Consider the following 15,948-nt stretch of genomic DNA (forward strand, 5'->3'; position numbering starts at 1 on the left):
GACACTTCTCGATTCCTTGCCATTCACTCAGATCATTTTCTGAGTCTCTGCACTGTGAGTGGATGTCTACTTTGACTGAAGGAATAACTTAAAGGTCCAGTTATTGAAACTGTTGAACCTCATAATGTGGCACATTTTTAAATGGCTTTCAAACCTTTTGACCCCAGCCCACAGCGAACAAAAACATTCTACAACAAATCCGATAACCACATGCATACCACATCAATGGATAAAACAAAAATTTCACAAAACTCGTGTTGGAGAGAGGGAAATTCCCCCCTCTTTGCATCTTGATTTCTTGTGGCTGGACTGGTAATAAAATGACACAAGACAAAACAGGAGAAAAAGAAACAATTTTAATTGTTCACAAGGACTGCTCATAGAAAGGGGCCTAAGAAGTGGCTAAAGCAGATAGCTTTTATAATTTTAAACAAAAAATTTGTGAGGAATTGACAGGACAAAGAAACTAGGTTATGGGAGTTCAATTAGCGAAAAATCTAAACAGAGTTTGGGCTTGGGGTAGTAAATTAGAGGAAGTAACAAAGTTTGTTTATACAGGCTTGCTGGTCTGAATTCCCTATCTCTGGAGATAAGAGTGTCCTTCTAGCTCCAGATGCAGGGAGTGCACCTGTCACATGAGAGATTTATTTCCTGCTTTCAGGGAGATAGAAAGAAGGGTCAGAGTGTCCCTCTTGTGTTGGCCATCTCTTAAGCTACTTTACTTCAAAATAATCAATGTGCCACTGAGGTACATTTGCATGCAGCTACCCAGGGCCCCAACACATAACTATACTTACTACCAACAATGCACTAAATTTCTATTCCTTCTTTTTTATTTCATTACCAAAAAAAAAGATGCTGAAAGGGAATTGCTGTCAGGAAAAATTGTCAAAGATAGAAATGAACAAAAAATACTTTCCAATGTAAGCCTGGGCATTGAGCATTTTCTAAGTAGATACTGGAACGATTCAAATCCATAGGGCTGTCTTTCTGTCAACTAAAATAGTTTACAAGAAAACTTATAGTATTTAAAATAATTCTTGTCCACCTTGAAGAAAAGATACTCCCAAGCATTATATTTTATTGACCTATAGGATAGTAAACCACTTTTGCCTCTGTTAGTGAATTCATTTTAATATTCTTGTTTCTTTGCAGATTCGTACAACATTCCTGTAACATCTTACTGGCTCCCTCTTTAATTAATGAGGCAAATAGCATGTTTTTCCTTTTATTTTATATTTTTGTAAAAATCATCATTTTACCTTTCAGGAAATTATACCTCAGCACCACTAAAATTAATTCCACAGTTTACTACAGTATTGCAATATGTACTGAATCACAAGATGGAATCAAAATTTCCGGGAGAAATACCAATAACTTCAGATATGCAGATGATACCACCTTTATGGCAGAAAGCAAAGAGGAACTAAAGAGCCTCTTGATGAAGGTGAAAGAGGAGAGTGAAAAAGCTGGCTTAAAATTGAACATTAAGAAAACTAAGGTCATGACATCTGTTCCCGTTACCTCATGGCAAACAGATGGGAAAAAAATGGAAATAGTGACAGACTATTTCTTGGGCTCAAAAATCACTGCAGATGGTGACTGCGCTCATGAAATTAAAAGAAACTTACTCCTTGGAAGAAAAGCTATGACAGCACATTAAAAAGCAAAGACATCACTTTGCTGACAAAGGTCTGTATAGTCAAAGTCATAGTTTTTCCAGTAGTCATGTACAGATGTGAGAGTTGGACCATAAAGAAGGTTGACCCTGAAGAATTAATGCTTTTGTACTGTGGTGTTGGAGAAGACTGTTGAGAGTCCCTTGGACTGCAAGGAGATCAAACCAGTCAATCCTAAAGGAAATCAATCCTGAACATTCACTGTAAAGAATGATGCTGAAGCTGAAGCTCCAGTATTTTAGCCACCTGATGCGAAGAGCCAACTCATTGGAAAAGACTCTGATGCTGGGAAAGATTGAAAGCAGAAGAAGGAGGCAACAGAGGATGAGATGGTTAGATGGCCTCACCAACTCAATGGACATGAGTTTGAACAAACTCAGGGAGATGGTGAAAGACAGGGAAGCCTGGTGTGCTGCAGTCCATGGGGTCATGAAGATTTGGATATGACTAAGAGACTGAACAACAACAACTATTGTATTGCACCCGGAAATTTGAAAACTGGTGCTTTAGAGCATATACCTAGAAGCAGAATTGCTGGAACATAGGATATGTAGGATACGTGCATCTTCAATTTCAGTAGAAAATATTTCTTTTTCAAACTCTTTTTTCCAATTTACATTTCCACCAGCAGTGAATGAGAGTTCCCTGGCTCTACATCCTTGCCAATGCATAATATCATCAGATGTTTCAATTTTGTATAACCTGATGAGTGCAAATTTTTTATTTTTGTTATAGTATACATCATCTGATTATTGAGATTCGACAGTAAAAAGATGTTTATAAGCTGCCAGGGGACGCTAGTGGTTAAAGAACTGCCTCTCAATGCAGGAGACATAAGAGACACAGGTTCTATTCTTGGGTGGGGAAGCTCCCCTGGAGGAGGGCACGGTAATTCTCTTGCCTGGAGAATCCCATGGACAGAGGAGCCTGGTGGGCTACTGTCCATGGGGTCAAAAAGAGTCAGATATGACTGAAGTGACTTAGCACGCATGTATGGACTGAATTTGTCCCTGCAGAACTCATATGTTGAAGTCCTAACTCCCAATGTGATGGTATTTGGAGAAGCACCTCAGATTAGGTGTTAATTTGGATTAGATGAGGTCATGAGGATGGGGTCCTGATAAAGGGATTAGTGCCCTTATAAGAAGAGATACCAGTGGGTGCTTGCTCTCCTTCATCCCACCCACACATGCACATGATAGAAAGCCATGTGACTATTTAGTGAGAAGGTGGCTAACCAGCCCTGATTTGCACAAAGAAGCAGTTGTAAGAGTCTCTGGGGGAACCTCTGGACCCAGAGATGGAACCCACATCTCATGCATCCCCTGCACTGGTAGGCAGATACTTTATCACTAGTACCACCTGGGAAGCCCATGGATTGGGATAAGGACCCAATTTTTCCCCCATATGTATAATCAGTTATCACATTATTTGTTGAATATTTCATATTTCCTCACTAATCTTAAATGCTAGTTCTCTACCATATTATGTTTCCCTTGTGGCTGGAATCAATTCTCTATTCAGTTCTATTGGTCTGTTCATATATGCTCTACTGCTTTAATTACTATAGTTTTGTAAGTCTTGATTTCTGGTAGAAATCAAGTTTTCCCATCTTGTTCTTCTTCAGTGGTGTCTTGGCTATTCCTGGTTCTTCCAAATAGATTTTAGAACCAGCCTGTCAAGTTTCATTTCCACCAGCAGTGAATGAGGGTTCCCTGGCTCCACATCCTTGCCAATGCATAATATCATCAGATGTTTCAATTTTGTATAACCTGATGAGTGCAAAATTATTATTTTTGTTATAGTATACATCATCTGATTTTTGAGATTCAGTATTTCAGTATTTCAATAAGCCTATAGGACAATTTGGAGAGAAATAACATCTTTATAATATTGTATATTTTTATCCATTAATAAAATTAAATTTTAGAAACATTTATAGTTTTGTAATTGTATTCAAAAGGATCTTATATGTCTTTTATTGAATTTACTCCTGAGTACTTTTTCTTTGTACTACTGTAAATTATATGTTTTTAGAAAATATTTATCTATTTATATGGCTGTGCTGGATTTTAGTTGGCAGAGGGGACATTTGATCTTTAAAGTTGCAGCATGCAAACTCTTTTTTTAAATTTTTATTTCTCTAGTTAGTTAGTTACTTTTGGCTGACTGGGGCTTCATTACTGTGAGTGGGCTTTCTCTAGTTGTGGCAAGTGGGAGCTGCTCTTTTAGTTGCAGTGCTCAGGCTTCTCATTGCTGTGACTTCTCTTGCTATGGAACACAGGTTATGGGGCTAACTCAGATTTCTCTCCCATCTACAAATTAGGCTACTTCATTGCCTAACTCCCACGGGTACCATGCATGCTTACATTATAAGCCATACTTAGAAATTTATAGCTTTTAACCTATATTTTAACAGAATAAAACCTGAAAAGTCAGGAATGAAGCAACTGAAAAACTTAAGAAATTGATAAAAAAGAAAATAGAATAAATTCAATGAAAGCTTAAAAAAAGAAATAATAAAAATTTTAAAAATTGGTGCAGTAGGAAACAAAGATATAGTGAAGAGGATGTGAAGTTCGCAGTTTATGTCTGACTCTTTGCGATCCCATGCACTGTAGCCTGCCCAGCTCCTCTGCCCATGGAATTCTCCAAGCAAGAGTACTGGAGTGGGTTGCCAGTTCCTTCTCCAGGGGATCTTCCTGACCCAGGGATTAAACCTGGGTCTCCTGCATTGCAGGCAGATTCTTTACCAACTGAGCCACTAAGGAAGGCCCTAGTGAAGAGGATAAACCAAACCAAAAGTTAGGTCTTTTAGAATAAAAAGATTCATATATGTGTGGCAAGATGTATCAAGAAAAAAGGAGGATGCCATAAATAAATAGTATTAAAACTTAAAAAAGGAGCGATAACTATGTACATATATACATGAAAGTGAAATTGCTTAGTTGTGTCCTACTCTTTGGGACCCCATGAACTGTAGCCTACCAGGCATCTCTGTCCATAGGATTTTCCAGGCAAGAGTAATGGAGTGGGTTGTCATTTCCTTCTCCAGGGGATCTTCCTGACCCAGGGATCAAACCTGGGTCTCCTGCATTGCCCGCAGTGGCTTTACCTCTGCCTGCAGAGGCTTTAACCTCAGATAAGGCTTTACCTTTATCTAAGCCACCAGGGAAGCTCTCTATATACACATAGTTATATATATTTATATTTAAGTATAATTTATATTATATAGTAAATATATGTATATATGTGTGTGTGTGTGTGTGTGTGTAAGTCATTACCCCTACCATAGTTTGGCCTGAGGCATAACAACAGGGAGGGAACACAACCCTGCCCATCAACATAAAATTAGATTAAAGATTTACTGAGCATGGCCCCGGCCATCAGAACAAGACCCAGTTTCTCCCACAGTCAGTCTTTCCCATCAGGAAGCATCAATAAGCCTCTTATCCTTATTCATCAGAAGGCAGACACAATGAAAACCACAATCACAGAAAATTAACCAGCTGATCAAATGGATCACAGTCTTGTCTAACTCAAAGAAACTATGAGCCATGTCGTGTAGGGCCACACAAGATGGACAGGTCATGGTGGAGAGTTCTGACAAAACATGGTCCACAGGAGAAGGGAATGGCAAACCACTTCAGTATTCTTGCCTTGAGAACCCCATGAACAGTATGAAAAGGCAAAAAGTATGACAGTGAAAGATGAACTCCCCAGGTTGATAGGTGCCCAATATGCTACTGAAGAAGAGTGGAGAAATAGCTCCAGAAACAATGAAGAGACGGAGCCAAAGTGAAAACAACGCCCACTTGTGGATGTGACTAGTGATGGAAGTAAAGTCCAATGCTGCAAAGAACAATATTGCATAGGAACCTGGAATGTTAGGTCCATGAATTAAGGTAAATTGGAAGTGGTCAAACAGGAGATACAAGAGTGAACATCAACATTTTAGGAATCAGTGAACTAAAATGGACCAGAATGGGCGAATTTAATTCAGATGACCATTATATCTACTACTGTGGGCAAGAATCCCTCAAAAGAACTGAAGTAGCCCTCATAGTCAATAAAAGAGTCCAAAATGGAGTACTTGGGTCCAACCTCAAAAATGAAAGAATGGTCTCAGCTCATTTCCACGACAAATCATTTCAATATCACAGTAACCCAAGTCTATACCCCCAAGCACTCATGCTGAAGAAGCTGAAGTTCAACAGTTCTATGAAGACCTACAAAATCTCCTACAACTAACACCCAAAATATATGTTCTTTTCATCATAGAGGACTGAAATGCAAAAGTAAGAAGTCAAGAGACACTTGGGGTAACAGAAAAGTTTGGCCTTGGAGTACAAAATTAAGCAGGGGAAAGGCTAACAAAATTTTGCCAAGAGAACACACTGGTCATAGCAAACACCCTCTGCCAACAACACAAGAGACAGCTCTACACATGGACATCACCAGATGGTCAATACCAAAAGCAGATTGATTGTATTCTTTGCAGCCAAAGATGAAGAAACTCTATAAAGTCAGCAAAAACAAGACCAGGAGCTGACTGTGGCTCAGATCATGAACTCCTTATTGCAAAATTCAGACTTAAATTGATGAAAGTGGGAAAACCACTAGACCATTCAGATATGACCTAAATCAAATCCCTTACAATTATACAATGGAAGTGAGAAATAGATTCAAGGGATTAGATCTGATAGACAGAGTGCCTGAAGAACTGTGGACAGAGGTTCATGACATTGTACAGGGGGCAGGGATCAAGACCATCTCCAAGAAGAAGAAATGCAAAAAGGCAAAATGGCTGTCTGAGGAGGCCTTACAAATAGCTGAGAATAGGAGAGAAGTGAAAGGCAAAGGAGAAAAGGAAAGACATACCCAACTGAATGCAGAGTTCCAAAGAATTGAAAGGAGAGCCTTCCTCAGTGATCAGTGCAAAGAAATAGAGGAAAACAATAGAATGGAAAAGACTAGAGATCTCTTCAAGAAAATTAGAGATAGCAAGGGAACACTTCATGCAAAGATGGGCACAATAAGGAAGGAAATGATATGGACCTAATAGAAGCAGAAAATATTAAGAAGAGGTGGCAAGAATACACAGAAGAACTGTATAAAAAAGATCTTTATAACCCAGATAATCACGATGGTGTGATCTCTCACCTAGTGCCAAATATCCTGAAAGCAAAGCCAAGCAGTCCTTAGGAAGCATCACTACGAACAAAGCTAGTGGAGGTGATGGAATTCCAGTTGAGCTATTTCAAATCCTGAAAGATGATGCTGTGAAAGTGCTGCACTCAATATGCCAGCAAATTTGGAAAACTCAGCAGTGGCCACAGGACTGGAAAAGGTCAGTTTTCATTCCAATCCCAAAGAAAGCCAATGCCAAAGAATGCTCAAACTGCTGCACAATTGCACCCATCTCACACGCTAGCAAAGTAATGCTCAAAATTCTCCAAGCCAGACTTCAAAAGTATGTGAACCATGAACTCCCAGATGTTCAACCTGGATTTAGAACAGGCAGAGAAACCAGAGATCAAATTGCCAACATCCACTGGATCATCAAAAAAACAAGAGAGTTCCAGAAAAACATCTATTTCTGCTTTATTGACTATGCCAAAGCCTTTGACTGTGTGGATCACAATAAACTGTGGAAAATTCTGAAAGAGATAATTTAAGATTTGAATTAAATAGAATTTTTACCTGTCTCCTGCGAAATCTGTATGCAGGTCAAGAAGCAACAGTTAGAACTGGACATGGAACAAGGGACCTGGTTCCAAATTGGGGAAGGAGTATGCCAAGGTTGTATATTGTCACCCTGCTTATTTAGCTTATATGCAGAGTACATCATGAGAAATGCCAGGCTGGATGAAGCACAAGCTGGAATCAAGATTGCCAGGAGAAATATCAATAACCTCAGATATTCAGATGACACCACCCTTATGGCAGAAAGCAAAGAGGAACTGAGAAGCCTCTTGATGAAAGTGAAAGAGGAGAGTGAAAAAGCTGGTTTAAAACTCAGCATTCAAAAAACTAAGATCATGGCCTCTGGTCCCATCACTTTATGGCAAAGAGATGGAGAAACAATGGAAACAGTGGAAGAGTTTATTTTCTTGGGCTCCAAAATCACTGCAGATGGTGACTGCAGCCATGTAATTAAAAGACGCTTACTCCTTGGAAGAAAAGCTATGATAAACCTAGATGGCATATTAAAAAGCAGAGACATCACTTTGCCAATAATAGTCTATCTAGTCAAAGCTATGGTTTTTCCACTACTCATGCATGGGTGTATAGTTGAACCGTAAAGAAGGTTGAGCGCCAAAGAATTGATGCTTTTGAACTGTGGTGTTGGAGAAGACTCTTGAGCGTCCCTTGGACAGGAGGGAGATCAAACCAGTCCATTCTAAAGGAAATCGTCCTGAACGTTCATTGGAAAGACTGATGCTGAAGCTGAAGCTCCAAAACTTTGGCCACCTGATGCGAAGAACTGACTCAATGGAAAAGACCCTGATAGTGATAAAGATTGAAGGCAAAAGGAGAAGGGGATGACAGAGAATGACAGGGTTGCATGGCATCACTGACTTGATGGACTTGAGTTTGAGCACTCTCTAGTAGTTGATGATGGACAGGGAAGTCTGGCATGCTGCAGTCCGTGGGGTCCCAAAGACTCAGACATGACTGAGCAACTGAACTGAACTGATATAACTGTATAACAAATATATGTAATGGAATGTTACTCAGCCCTGAAAAGAGTGAAATAATGCCATTTGCAGCAACATTAATTGACCTAGAAATTATCATATTAAAGTGAAGTAAGTCAAAGAAAGACAAATATCACATAATATCACTTATTTGTGGAACTTAAAAAAACATGATACAAATGAGCTTATTACAGAACAGACCCACAGACAAAAAAATAAATTATTTGCAGATTATTATTTACACAGAAGAATCCAAAAATTCTAATAGATAATTTTTTAATTAATAAGGGAATTAAGAAAAATTTTTGTCTATAAGATCAATACACAGAAGGAAAGAGAACTGACTAGGGAAACATAATTAACTTACTTGGCACTAATGGTTAAAGCCTCAAGCTCTGAAACCAAATGCCTGAGTTGAAAAATTTGACTCTGTCTCTTACTAGCCGTGTGACTTTTGGCTTGTTACTCAATTCTCTGTGCTTCAGTTTCATGATTAGTAACATGAATTGAATATCTATCTACCTTATGGTGGTGTTATAAGTATCAAATGAGTTAATGCATATAAAGTACTTTTGCCATTTTCAGGAATAAACATTGGCTATTACTTTTCTTACAGATCTTGTCTCTGTTGGTTGAAATGTGTGACCATGAATTTATAGTGGTATCAATCTACCCGTTGAATAATTTTCCTTCAACAGTGCTTCACAGCCTGCCTGGGTGCAGAAAATCAACCATTTGAATTTATGTAAAGGTACCATGAAAAGAACACGGGTCAAGGACCTTGAGGATTTTAATGAAATAGCGGTTGAATGAACTAGAGCAGTTGTTCTAAGAAGCCCCAGGAAACTAGTTCAATGGAGCATGTCAACATGTTCCAGGCCCTCAAATATGTCCTAGGTCTACTGTTTGCTGAGATTTTCCTTTTGGTAACTTTCTATTTTTGCTAGATGAACTGAGGAAGGAAGAGAAACGAATCAAGATAGTGAACTTTATTTATTCATTTATTCAACTAATATGTAATGAGAGTCCACAATGTGCCTGGCACTTTGGGTCATGGCAATAAAGCAGTGAACAAAAGTTGTTGCTTTTGTGGGATTATGTTATAGCTGAGGAGGCAGAAAATAAATAAATGAAGAATGTATGGTATCTCAGGGGATAATAAGTGCTATGAAAAATAAGGGAACAGAAGGTGACATACTGAGTTCTCTACTGTTGAAAGTCTTTGAGGCACATTCATGTGTCCATTACAATTATAAAGTCATGCAACATGTCACAATCAAGATAAAAATTATTTCCATCACTCCATAAACTGAAGTAATTTTCAAAGACTTGTTTTTCCTTATTTTCTAACCACAAATATTTCATTATCTCTAGAGTCCTTCAGCAAATTGCTTGATGAACTTCTGGGACCAATTATCATAGTCAATTTCAACAGCTTAATATATGGCTTCCATTAATAACTGAATTCATCATGCCAAAGAGGCAGCTTTTTCACTCCCACTGGGCAGTTCAAGGATCAGAATCTTTGTAATATATAATCCCTTTTGGTATGGTGAGTAGACTTTAATACTTTCACACCAATTAGTCTTTGGCTTCCACTGGGATGGAAGTCATTGAACCTTCCAGATCCCTCTGGATGACACAGCTAATGTCAGTTATCAAGAGAAGTGCAGATGTGAGCCATTATCAGCCAACAGTCACAGCAGCTGGGGGATGGTTGCACTAGCTTAATAAAGAAGGTCTGTGACATCATCAGCTCTGCCCAATATCATGTTCAATTGTCACAAGAGTCTATCAATCCTATCCTCTTAATGTCTCTTGCTATATTCTCATTACCGTTGGGTTAGTTCCCATGCTCTATCATCATTTAAAAAAATATCATTTATTTTTGTCTGTGCTGGGTCTTTGTTATTGCACTTGGGTTTTCCCTAGTTGCAGCGAGCAGGGGCTACTCATAATAGTGGCTTCTTTTGTTGCAAAGCACAGGCTCTAGGCATGTGGGCTTCAGTAGTTACAGCATGAGGATTCAGTAGCTGTGGCTTGCAGGCTCTCGAGCTCAGGCTCAGTAGTTGTGGCACACAGGCTTGGTTGCTCTGAGACATGAGAATCTTCCCTGACTAAGGATTGAACCTGGATCCTCTGCGCTGGCAGGTGGGTTCCTAACCTCTGGACCACCAGGGAAGTCCCATCATTTTTTGCCTGCAAAACTGCATGCCATTATCAACTCTCGGATTATTACAATAGCATCCTAACCAATCTCCCTCTTATAGACCTTAACTTTAATCTGTTCTCTACAGAGCAGGCAAAATGACCCATTTCAAACATCTTTTAAGTGTTTTCATGACAAAAACACATGACAAACTAGGAATAGAAGGGAGCTTCTCATGACCAAAGAGAAAAAACCCACACACACACAACAAACTAGGAGTAGAAGGGAACTCCACCTATTTGATAAAGAGCATTTACAAAAAATCCCATGGTTAACAGCATTAATAGTGAAAGACTACTTTCCTCTTAAGATCAAGAATAAGACAAGGATGTCTCCTCTCATCATTTCTATTCAACATTCTGCTGGAGGTTTAACCAGCGAAATTAAGAAAGAAAAATAAAAGGCATCCAAACTGGAAAAGAAGTAAACAGTTTCTATTTGCAGATGACATGATCTTATGTAGAAAACCCTATACAATCCCCCCCAACACACACTATTAGAACTAATAATTGAATTTGGCAAGATTGCTGTATACCAGATCAATGTGCAAAAATCAATTATATTTCCATACACTAGAAATGAACAAAATAAAATAACTCCATTATAACAGCATCAAAAATAATAAAATACTTAGGAGTAAATTTAACAAAAGAAATATGTGTGTAACAAACTACAAAACATGATTGAAATAAACTGAAGGAGAGCTGAATAAATGGAAAGATGTCTTGTATTCAAGATCAGAAAACAATCTGTTATAATAGAGATACTCCCCAAACTGATCTGAGAGTCAATGATATCTCTATTAAAACAAACAAAAAAAACAACTTGTTTCTTTGTAGAAATTGACAAGCTGATCCTAAAATTCATATGGAATTCAAGGGACCAGACTAGCCAAACCAATTTTTAAAAACAAAAACAATGTTGGAGGATTTACATTTTCCAATTTCAAAAGCTGCTACAAAGTTATAGTAGCTAAGATAGTGTGGAACTGGCATAGCATAGACATATAGATAAATGAATAAAATTGAGAGTTCATAAATAAATGCTTGTATCTATAGTTAATTGATTTTCTTTACTTTCATTTTTAATGACATTTATTGTCTTCTTTCTAATTTCACTAATCTAGAGCCAGACATCCTGGAATGTGAAGTCAAGTGGGCCTTGGAAAGCATCACTATGAACAAAGCTAGTGGAGGTGATGGAATTCCAGTTGAGCTGTTTCAAATCCTGAAAAATGATGCTGTGAAAGTGCTGCACTCAATATGCCAGCAAGTTAGGAAAACTCAGCAGTGGCCACAGGACTGGAAAATGTCAGTTTTCATTCCAATCCCAAAGAAAGGCAATGCCAAAGAATGCTCAAACTACCGCACAATTGCACTCATCTCACATGCTAGTAAAGTCATGCTCAAAATTCTCCAAGCCAGGCTTCAGCAATACGTAAACCGTGAACTCCCTGATGTTCAAGCTAGTTTTAGAAAAGGCAGAGGAACCAGAGATCAAATTGCCAGCATCCGCTGGATCATGGAAAAAGCAAGAGAGTTCCGGAAAAATATCTATTTCTGCTTTATTGACTATGCCAAAGCCTTTGACTGTGTGGATCACAATAAACTGTGGACAATTCTGAAAAAGATGGGAATACAGACCACCTGACCTGCCTCTTGAGAAATCTGTATGCAGGTCAGGAAGCAGCAGTTAGAACTGGACATGGAACAACAGACTGGTTCCAAATAGGAAAAGGAGTACATCAAGGCTGTATATTGTCACCCTGCTTATTTGACTTATATGCAGAGTACATCATGAGAAACGCTGGACTGGAAGAAACATAAGCTGGAATCAAGACTGTCAGGAGAAATATCAATAACCTCAGATACGCAGATGAACCACCCTTATGACAGAAAGTGAAGAGGAACTAAAAAGCCTCTTGATGAAAGTGAAAGAGGAGAGTGAAAAAGTTGGCCAACATTCAGAAAACGAAGATCATGGCATCTGGTCCCATCACTTCATGGGAAATAGATGGGGAAACAGTAGAAACAGTGTCAGACTTTATTTTTTTTGGGCTCCAAAATCACTGCAGATGGTGACTGCAGCCATGAAATTAAAAGACACTTACTCCTTGGAAGAAAAGTTATGACCAACCTATAGTATATTCAAAAGCAGAGACATCACTTTGCCGACTAATGTCCGTCTAGTCAGGGCTATGGTTTTTCCTGTGGTCTTGTATGGATGTGAGAGTTGGACTGTGAGGAAGGCTGAGCACCGAAGAATTGATGCTTTTGAACTGTGGTGTTGGAGAAGACTCTTGAGAGTCCCTCGGACTGCAAGGAGATCCAACCAGTCCATTCTGAAGGAGATCAACCCTGGGATTTCTTTGGAAGGATGATGCTAAAGCTGAAGCTCCAGTACTTTGGCCACCTCATGTGAAGAGTTGACTCATTGGAAAAGACTCTGATGCTGGGAGGGATTGGGGGCAGGAGGAGAAGGGGACAACAGAGGATGAGATGGCTGGATGGCATCATGGTCTCGATGGATGTGAATCTGAGTGAACTCCGGGAGATGGTGATGGACAGGGAGGCCTGGCGTGCTGCGATTCATGGGGTCACAAAGAGTCAGACACGACTAAGCAACTGAAGTGAAGTTTTAATTTCACAAGCAATATCTGTTCACTGCAAATAATTAGAAATACATAAAAGCATAAAGTAAAAAATAGCAATCACCTATAATCCCCTCTCCCCAGAGACAACCACTATTAGCATTTTGATATATTCTTCTCAGTGTCCATGGAAACACTGTTTCCACTGTTTCCCATCTATTTCCCATGAAGTGATGGGACCAGATGCCATGATCTTCGTTTTCTGAATGTTGAGCTTTAAGCCAACTTTTTCACTCTTCTCTTTCACTTTCATCAAGAGGCTTTTTAGCTCCTCTTCACTCTCTGCCATAAGGGTGGTGTCATCTGCATATCTGAGGTTATTGATATTTCTCCCGGCAATCTTGATTCCAGCTTGTGTTTCTTCCAGTCCAGCGTTTCTCATGATGTACTCTGCATATAAGTTAAATAAGCGAGGTGACAATATACAGCCTTGACATACACCTTTTCCTATTTGGAACCAGTCTGTTGTTCCGTGTCCATTTCTAACTGTTGCTTCCTGGCCTACATACAGATTTCTCAAGAGGCAGGTCAGGTGGTCTGGTATTCCCATCTCTTTCAGAATTGTCCACAGTTTATTGTGATCCACACAGTCAAAGGCTTTGGCATAGTCAGTAAAGCAGAAATAGATGTTTTCTGGAACTCTCTTGCTTTTTCCATGATCCAGCGGATGCTGGCAATTTGATCTCTGGTTCCTCTGCCTTTTCTAAAAGCAGCTTGAACATCAGGGAGTTCACGGTTCACGTATTGCTGAAGCCTGGCTTGGAGAATTTTGAGCATAACTTTACTAGCATGTGAGATGAGTGCAGTCTTGCAGTAGTTTGAGCATTCTTTGGCATTGCCTTTCTTTGGGATTGGAATGAAAACTGACATTTTCCAGTCCTGTGGCCACTGCTGAGTTTTCCTAACTTGCTGGCATATTGAGTGCAGCACTTTCACAGCATCATCTTTCAGGATTTGAAAAAGCTCAACTGGAATTCCATCACCTCCACTAGCTTTGTTCGTAGTGATGCTTTCCAAGGCCCACTTGACTTCACATTCCAGGATGTCTGGCTCTAGATGAGTGATCACACCATCATGATTATCCGGGCCGTGAAGATCTTTTTTGTACGGTTCTTCCGTGTATTCTTGCCACCTCTTCTTAATATCTTCTGCTTCTGTTAGGTCCAGACCATTTCTGTCCTTTATCGAGCCCATCTTTGCATGAAATGTTCCCTTGGTATCTCTAATTTTCTTGAAGAGATCTCTAGTCTTTCCCATTCTGTTGTTTTCCTCTGTTTCTTTGCATTGATCACTGAGGAAGGCTTTCTTGTCTCTTCTTGCTATTCTTTGGAACTCTGCATTCAGATGCTTATATCTTTCGTTTTCTCCTTTGCTTTTCACCTCTCTTCTTTTCACAGCTATTTGTAAGGCCTCCCCAGACAGCCATTTTGCTTTTTTGCATTTCTTTTCCATGAGGATGGTCTTGATCCCTGTCTCCTGTACAATGTCACGAACCTCATTCCATAGTTCATCAGGCACTCTATCTATCAGATCTAGACCCTTAAATCCATTACTCACTTCCACTGTATAATCAAAAGGGATTTGATTGAGGTCATACCTGAATGGTCTAGTGGTTTTCCCTATTTTCATCAATTTAAGTCTGAATTTGGCAATAAGGAGTTCATGATCTGAGCCACAGTCAGCTCCTGGTGTTGTTTTTGTTGACTGTATAGAGCTTCTCCATCTTTGGCTGCAAAGAATATAATCAGTCTGATTTCGGTGTTGACCATCTGGTGATGTCCATGTGTAGAGTCTTCTCTTGTGTTGTTGGAAGAGGGTATTTGCTATGACCAGTGCATTTTCTTGGCAAAACTCTATTAGTCCTTGCCCTGCTTCATTCCGCATTCCAAGGCCAAATTTGCTTGTTACTCCAGGTGTTTCTTGACTTCCTACTTTTACATTCCAGTCCCCTATAATGAAAAGGACATCTTTTTGGATGTTAGTTCTAAAAGATCTTGTAGGTCTTCATAAAACCGTTCAACTTCAGTTTCTTCAGTGTTACTGGTTGGGCCATAGTCTTGGATAACTGTGGTATTGAATGGTTTGACTTGGAGACAAACAGAGATCATTCTGTCATTTTTGAGACTGCATCCAAGTACTGCATTTCAGACTCTTTGGTGACCATGATGGCTACTCCATTTCTTCTAAGGGATTGCTGCCCACAGTAGTAGATATAATGGTCATCTGAGTTAAATTCACCCTTTCCAGTCCATTTTAGTTCACTGATTCCTAGAATGTTGACGTTCACCCTTGCCATCTCTTGTTTGACCCCTTCCAATTTGCCTTGATTCATGGACCTGACATTCCAGGTTCCTATGCAATATTGCTCTTTACAGCATCGCGTCTTGCTTCTATCACCAGTCACATCCATAGCTGGGTATTATTTTTGCTTTGGCTCCATCCCTTCATTCTTTCTGGAGTTATTTCTCCACTGATCTCCAGTAGCATATTGGGCACCTAATGACCTGGGGAGTTCCTCTTTGGTATCCTATCATTTTGTCTTTTCATACTGTTCATGGGGTTCTCAAGGCAAGAATACTGAAGTGGCTTGCCATTCCCTTCTCCAGTGGACCACATTCTGCTATATTAGCTATCTATTGCTATGTAATAATTATGTCATGAACTTAGTGGCTTAAAACAACACACATTTATCATCTCATAGTCTCGAAG

The sequence above is a fragment of the Ovis aries genome, chromosome 1, assembly GCF_016772045.2.
Source record: "Ovis aries strain OAR_USU_Benz2616 breed Rambouillet chromosome 1, ARS-UI_Ramb_v3.0, whole genome shotgun sequence".
Classification (NCBI taxonomy): domain Eukaryota; kingdom Metazoa; phylum Chordata; class Mammalia; order Artiodactyla; family Bovidae; genus Ovis; species Ovis aries.